A 7,986-nucleotide genomic window follows, 5' to 3' on the forward strand; every position below is an offset into this window, starting at 1 on the left:
CAGGGCGCCAGCAAGGATGTAGGACTTGGATTTAATCTCCAGTCTGTTTGGGACACTCAGTGGCATGAATAAGTCCCCACCATGCGCTCTTTGTGTTTATCCCCTTAACGTTCAGTGTCCCAGGAATGCTGACTCGGGCCTTATGCCTCTGTGTGCTGGATACTTCCCTTCTCCTTCCAAATGCAATCCCTTTTCCACCTTCTCCATGCCCCAGAACTGTGATTCCTGCCTGCTCTCCAAGCTGATCCGTATGGGCTACATCGAAGGGCCCATTGCCTCTGGTGTCCAGGTGGGTTTGCCCAGTAGGAAGTCCAGGTAGGAGGTCAAGACAATCACTCCGTCTCTTGTAGTCACATAAGTGGGCTGTGTCCCTGCACACAAAGAAGCTGCTCTTCTTATGGTGGCCTCTTCTACTCAACGCTTTCCCAGTTTCAGGAACCAGCCCTTCTGCTAACCCATCAGGTCCATTGTAAGGACTTAGCTGAATTTTATATACTGAGCAGGGGTATCATCCCCTTTACTTCTGACGTTTCCTCCTGGTAAATTGCCATCCATAGACCCTCATAGCCATGGCCAGGCAGCCCTTGCTGGACTTCCATCCAGGCTATTGCTTCTCTTTTGGTTTCTGCCTATCCCCCAAGCCTGGTTACTTTAACGTTCATTTGTGGTAGAGACCCGCCAATAGTCTTCCAAGAAATTCCCTTTGGCTAAGGTTGGCCTGTCAATTTCTGTGATTACGACCGTGAAGTCTAACTAATGTGGTGCTGTTCCCAGAAAAGTGGATGCTGTGTTGGCAAATACACCAACCATAGGTACCTTATTCGCTTGTGTATCCTCCAGTGCCTGGTTCCTGCTGGACACCCAATTAAAGGTTGTTAAATAAACCCATTTCTGCCATAGCCAGCCCTGGCTGCCCCACGTTGTTCTCCCCTACCCTCCCAACCCGGACCCCAACAAGGGAAGAAATGACAGCCTTTGTTTAGTGGACTTATCATTGACATCGATTTCCCAGATGAAAATGAAAATAACGCCACATAAGGGATAGTAAAGTTTTTAATAACCAATGAACACGTAAGTTAAAAGAGAAAAGAAACAAAGCATTGTGATCCAGAGTCAATTAGAGCCCATCAGGATATGACACGTGCAAAAAACAATCCCCAAAACAATGTAAGGACGCATCCTAAAGTTTCTGAAATGGAATTCAGAGAAAAAAGAAAATGTCCTCAAGGAGTAATACCAAGACCAGACCCACTTAAAGTGTGCGATGGAATGAGATTATAAAGCCTCGCAAATGCCCTTATAAATCTTAAGAAAAATAACAAATGGCTGGCCAACTAAGACTCTAGTGTTGTGGATGAGATAGGAGGTGGAGGAAGCAGAGATTCTGGGGACACTGAACATGTAGAAATGACTGGTCCCGACTTGCATCCTGAGCGGCCCGAGGGAACGACTGATGAACTCTCAGAACCACAGGCCTTTGATTTAGAAAACAAGACAAAACACAGGGGTCTTGTCTTCAGCAAGAATCCTATTAGGTCAAGTTCACCGGAATCCCCCTTACTACTGATATTTCCTCAATAATTTTCCATCCACCGGCTCTCACCCTGCCCTTTGGCTACACATTCCCACTTGCCCACGTAGCATTGGGAGTGGAGCCCAGAACCTCTCCCGCACTGCAAAATTCCTTTACAACCATCCCTCTGCCCTATTGTAATAGCCTGGCCCTGCCCCACCCCCACAACGAAGTCTCCCTTACTATGCTGGAAAAACAAACAAAACAACAAAAACAAGAACCCATAAAAGCCCGCAAGGGGGTCAATCTTGAGAAATCCAAGACTTTGGTTTCAAAATAGCGACACAACAACTCAAAGTGGTAAAGCTTCAGAAAACAAGCATTTAAAAATGAACATTTAGAATGATTAAAGCTGAAGTCACTTACAGAAGCTATACCATGAATGAAAACAGCCAGAAATGCAATAATCTAGAGATATTTTGAAAGGGGGGCCATTCTGATTTTTGCTCTGTCTCTGATTCCTGCCTGACTAGGATAAATAAATTTCCCCATTGGGGATGTGGATAATGTGTTGGTTTTTTTTTTATTAAAATATCACTAAAAATTTTAATTATGCCCAAACAAAACTCTGTTTTTGAATGTTAATAGTCGCAACAGAAAACATCCCATGTGTCCATGACATATAAAGAAATAGCCACAGATGGTTTATTCTAAAGTGGTTTTATGGGCCCCTAAAGTCTCCAGTCAGGCACACTGCCTTGCACAAAGAAGGAAAGGAATTTCTGTCACATCCACTCCCTCCCCCATTCAAGGGACAGATCTAGATGCAAGAAGAATGTGACCAGCAGTATGAGGTTACCACGCATGCACACTCAGGACATTCTATTTGTTTTTTTTTTTAATTTTTTTTTCAACGTTTATTTATTTATTTGGGACAGAGACAGAGCATGAACGGGGGAGGGGCAGAGAGAGAGGGAGACACAGAATTGGAAACAGGCTCCAGGCTCTGAGCCATCAGCCCAGAGCCTGACGCGGGGCTCGAACTCCCGGACCGCGAGATCGTGACCTGGCTGAAGTCGGATGCTTAGCCGACTGCGCCACCCAGGCGCCCCAGGACATTCTATTTGTAAATGCTTTGCATTTTTTAAAGTGTCTCCACATCTACAACTTTTTTTTTTTTAATGTTTATTCATTTGGGGAAGAGAGAGTGGGGGGAGGGGCGGAGAGAGAGGGAAACAGAGGATCTAAAGGAGGCTCGCGCTGTCACCAGAACCATGAGATCATGACCTGAGCTGAAGGCCGAGGCGCCACCGACTGAGCCGTCCCTCCACATCTGCAATCTAATGTGATTCTCGTAATTGTATGAGGCTATTTATTCCGAACCGTACTTCATAGATGAGAAAAGTAAGGCCCGGAATAGCTTGGCATGATCTTTGGGCAGCCCATGACTCTCCAAGTCCAGAGGGCAGTAGGGCAATGGCCTCTGGGCCTCTGCTCACAGACGTCAGTCTCCATCGTGCCCAATCCGGTCACCCGTCATCGCTGAGACCTTTGGTTGCAGGCTCAGCGAAGCCAAGGTGCCCGGGCCAGCCCCAAGATGGGCATGCCTTCACAAGCACGTGTAAGCAGAGAGGATAACTACCACCAGGTGGCGCCCCACCGCAGCTGGGACCCCGGTGGTTTGGATGAGCGTCTGCAGCCCCTTGGCTGAGCAGGCCGATCCCAGGCCTGTTGTTAACTCCGCTATAACACCATTCCATCTCGACTGACTACTTGGGACCCCACTTAATAGTGGAGCTTTACTGTCCTCGAGTAACCAGTTCAAGACGCCCTTACAGGTCTACCTTTTTTAACTACTACATCCTGGGTATTTCTGATTATATTTCATTCCAACCTCTAATAGAGTCAGGCACAAGCCTTTACCTATGGGAGCACGTATTATTTTATTACAGTTTTTTTTTTCTTTTACGTTACGGCTAGGCTAGCATATCGGCTTTTTAAAGTGATATATACAGGTAGGTTAATATCACTGGATTTTGTTTCACAATGGCAAAGGGGATGTTACGAAGTATTTGGCATGAAAAGGGGGCTTGGGTGTGACTAGGTCGAGAAGCACCGTATTGGAGTATTTACCTTCTCCTTGATATTGCCCCGCTGATGTTGATGATACTTTGACAGCAACATTTATCCTACTATGCTCTCTCCGCTCCTTCTAGTCCCACCTCACACTGCGGCAGCTCCTCCAAGCTCCTTTGCTCTGCGGGTCCCACACCTTCTTCCCTCTCAGGGAGGCAAGTGCCATCACAGCGTCACGTGCGCCCCAGTACCATCCCAGCCCCGCCACCACCGCCTCTTCAGCCTCTCTCCAGCCCATCCCGGGCCCCACAGCGACATCTTGCCTATTTGACCTTCACCCCAGCTCACTTCTGGTCTCCGATCTCTTCTGAGCTGTCCGTCCAGTGAGGCTATGCTCTCTCCTTTTTTTTTTTTTTTTTTTTTTTTTTTTAATTTTTTTAATGTTTACTTATCTTTGAGAGACAGAGCAAGAGCAGGGGGCGAGGGGCAGGAAGAGAGGGGCACACAGAAGCTGAAGCAGGCTCCAGGCTCCCAGCCTTCAGCACAGAGCCCGACGCGGGCTTCGAACTCACAAACCGTGAGAACATGACCCGAGCGAAGTCAGACACTTAACTGACTGAGGCGCCCCGTCTCCTGACAGTTTTTAAAATGTGATCTTTTCTAGTTGGGGGTATATCCTGTTCTCGTGGGGTAAGCTTTGTCAATTCAGCCTGAAGACCTGAGAAACAGAGAGCCCAGAAGAGCTTTCCTGCCTCGGTGGTGAGACAGTGCTGTCATCAGTAGGGGCTTCTGCTCTTGGAGGTTTTTCTATTGTTTTCCCTGAGCTGATTACTCACTCCCTCAGGCTGTCTCCCTCCAATTTGGGGGGAGTGGGGGGGTGGGGGGGGAGTGGGCGTGGGTCATTTGTAAGAACGCGCATAATTATATTAAGTAGCTTACTTTCTCTCTTATCAGGCCACATCCAGATTTCCCGCTCTATTTTTTGGCCACCACTTAACCTCTTGTTCGGTTGTCACTAGTTACATTTTTGCTATTAAAAAAATTATTGCGTATTTACTGTGGATGTCAGAGGGAGTAATTCGGTGACATGGCTCCTTTGCAGAGGCTGCCGATTATACACCGATATCCTTAACCCTTAAATAATAAATAACAGAACCCACCAGTTCTAGGTGGGCGCATGGCCATCCAGCTGAAAGCTACATGACCCAGCTTCCCTTGTACCTGGGTGTGGCCATGTGACTGAATTCCGACCAATGGGGTGTGAGCAAAAGTGATTATGCCCTTTCCAGGTCATGCCCTTAAAAGGAATGAGTGTGCCCTCCCCTTCCCCTTTCCCCTTCTCACTGGCCAGTATGCAAACATGATGGCAGGAGCTGGAGTGGGCACTTTGAAACCCAGAGACAGAGAGTGATATATTGCGAATGGCAGAGATACTCTACCAGCTCCGCACGGCCTGTCTGTGGACTACTGTGTAAGAGGAAATCAAATTCTATTTTAAGTCACTATGTTTTGAGGTCTTTTGAGTGCCTAGACTATACTATAAGTAATAGAGGTTCGTGCCATTACCTTTATCCAGGAGCCTGTGTACTTCCTAGTTATTTGTACTTATTTGTGTTTTCTTATTCAAATTGTATGTTTTATGTCTTCCTTTTCTAAAAAAGTAAACCGTTAGCTAGTGGTCTAATTTTTTTTTTTTTTCTCAAAGAACCAGCTTATGGATTTATTTATTCAGGTGTGCGTAGTAGTTTAATATTATTTTGACTTCCTTTACACTTGAACGAATGTCATTCGATTGAAATCTGTGGCATTCTTGGGTCACATCCTTTCTCCTCAACATCCTTTTACTTCGTTCCGTTGCCTTATGGCATCTAAGGAGGCTGAAGTCCTAAAGCCAGTCTCATTTTATTCCCCTGGGTAGAACGTCTGCTGCCTCTATGCAGATATTTGTAGCGGGAGGCTTTTGTTTTGCCTAAATTCAGGAACTTCACAAGGGCTATGTTGGTCTCAATGGTTTCTTCATTCAGCTTACCTGGAATATAGTAAATCCTGTCTGTTTGCCAAGTTGTTTTTTGTTTGTTTCAGAAATGGCTTTTTCTCTTATGGCTTTGGCTACTTTTTCAGTTCCATTCGTTCTCTCTTCATCAGGGAATCTAGCGGTATGTTGGATCGACATAAATGTCTTACATAACTATCGTTTTCTCTCCATTTCCTTGTTGCTTGCCCTTCTTTATTGTGCTCTGTGTGAAAGTCTCAGGCGTGTTATCCGCGTCACTGACTTGGTTTGCTGTCGTGTCCCCTCCGTTTCTTGTGGCTTCTAACGCGACTGTCAGACACTGAGTGCGTTTTTCTTCTGTTTTCCCCTTAACTCATCGAATCCTGTCTTCATCTCATTTTGGCATCTGATTTTGGTTTTGTGTGTTCGTTTGTTTGTTTGTTTCATAGGGACTATACAGTCCCTTGAGAGTACAGAGAAGATTCTCGTCGAAAGCTTTATTCTGCTTCCTGGAATTGTTTTTCTCCTGATACCTATTCCTCCAATGTATTTTCCTGTGGACATTCTTTGGGAAAGAAGAGTAATAGCGTACATAGATCCCATGGTAGCTTGTCATTAAGAAATAGTGACTATTTTAATTTAAAAAAAAACACTTTTGGGGTGCCTGGGTGGCGCAGTCGGTTGAGCGTCCGACTTCAGCCAGGTCACGATCTCGAGGTCCGGGAGTTCGAGCCCCGCGTCAGGCTCTGGGCTGATGGCTCGGAGCCTGGAGCCTGTTTCCGATTCTGTGTCTCCCTCTCTCTCTGCCCCTCCCCCGTTCAGGCTCTGTCTCTCTCTGTCCCAAAAATAAATAAACGTTGAAAAAAATAAAAATAAAAAAAAAAAAAACACTTTTACCTGAATCCATCAGCCCTTTAGATGTAAACTCTATTTCACAGAAAAGATAGTAACCAGAAAAGCAAACTAAACACAAGGAAGTAACCAGACAAATCTAGAAGGTGGGATTTTCCGTAGGACAACGGCCTCGATTGTTTAGGAGGAGTCCTAAAAAAGAGATTACACTAAACTTAAGGGGGATGTGTGGTCCTGGATTCAATGCTGATTTCGATAAATCAGTCATAAGAATAATTGGAGTTAAATGGAGGAGTTTTAATATGGCCTAGAAATTAGAGGAGATGAGATAAAAGGATACTGAAACACAAAGGCAGAAAGTGTTGGCTAAAATGATACAGGTTATAAAAAAGTCATAAAACCATTTTCAGAGTACAATCTCTCTCTCTCTCTCTCTCTCTCTCTCTCTCTCACACACACACACACACACGCACGCACGCACAGACACGCAAGGTTGTTGCAGTGATGTTCTCTGGGAAGTAAGAAAATCTGTTTGTTTTTTAAACTTGTCTCTGTTTTCTGATGTTCTACAAGCACATGTGCTGCTTATGTAATAGTTTTCTTTTTAAAATAGTGACACAAATTTAAACGGGACAGATTTACCATGAAGATAATAAAGCTTACGCTTCAGGGTCCTTTGTTCACATGGAAACTTCTGAGGCCCTAGGAGGGTTCTGAGCAGTTTGTGTCATACTTTTGTGGGGACTTTTGATTTTGTCTTTTATGTTTTAGAAATGTTTTACTGTGGGAAATATACATGAAACTTACCATTTTAGGTGTAGGGTTCAGTGGCGTTACGTACATCCCCACTGTTTGTACAGCCATCACCACCATCCGTCTCCAGAACTTTGTCATCTTCCCAAACTAAAATTCTGTACCCATTAAACAGTAACTCCCTATTGTCCTGTCCCTCCAGTATTTTTATTTTTAAGTGTCTCCAAAATTATATAATCTTTAAGCTCCACAGAACCCAGGTCCAGCCCCAAATGACCACCAGATATCCTGGTCACTCCTGAGCAAGCTCTGAAATGATACATGACATGACCAAGTGATTTTAGCCTCAAGCCAAAGGACTATCAATATTGGCAAGAAGACTCTCACCAGAGTGCTCATTACCAAAGGTGCCCAAAGCAGCAATTGTGGCGGCATCGACACCCCTGCATACACAGGAAGACAAGAGCCATGAGTTTCTCATGTTCTTGGGATATATATTTATACAACGTTCCTCCCTAGAAGCGACAAGTTTGTCATTCCTAAGATCCTAACTTCCTGTGAATTAACCCTATCGTCTTCATTGCTTAGAATTAGTGGCAAAGAGTACCATTATGTCCTGTAAAATTGGTCCAGAAGAGTAGATAGGAGTTTTATATAGTTGTATCAGCAAGTTTTAAGCCCAGCTCAATGTGACAGAACACCCAAATTTATTTCTCTCATCCATAAGGAAGTCTGGAGGTACGCAGTCCAGGACTGGTATGGCAGTTTTACGATCATCAAGGAATTGGAGCCCTTTTAT

This window comes from Prionailurus bengalensis, chromosome A2 (genome assembly GCF_016509475.1).
Source record: "Prionailurus bengalensis isolate Pbe53 chromosome A2, Fcat_Pben_1.1_paternal_pri, whole genome shotgun sequence".
Classification (NCBI taxonomy): domain Eukaryota; kingdom Metazoa; phylum Chordata; class Mammalia; order Carnivora; family Felidae; genus Prionailurus; species Prionailurus bengalensis.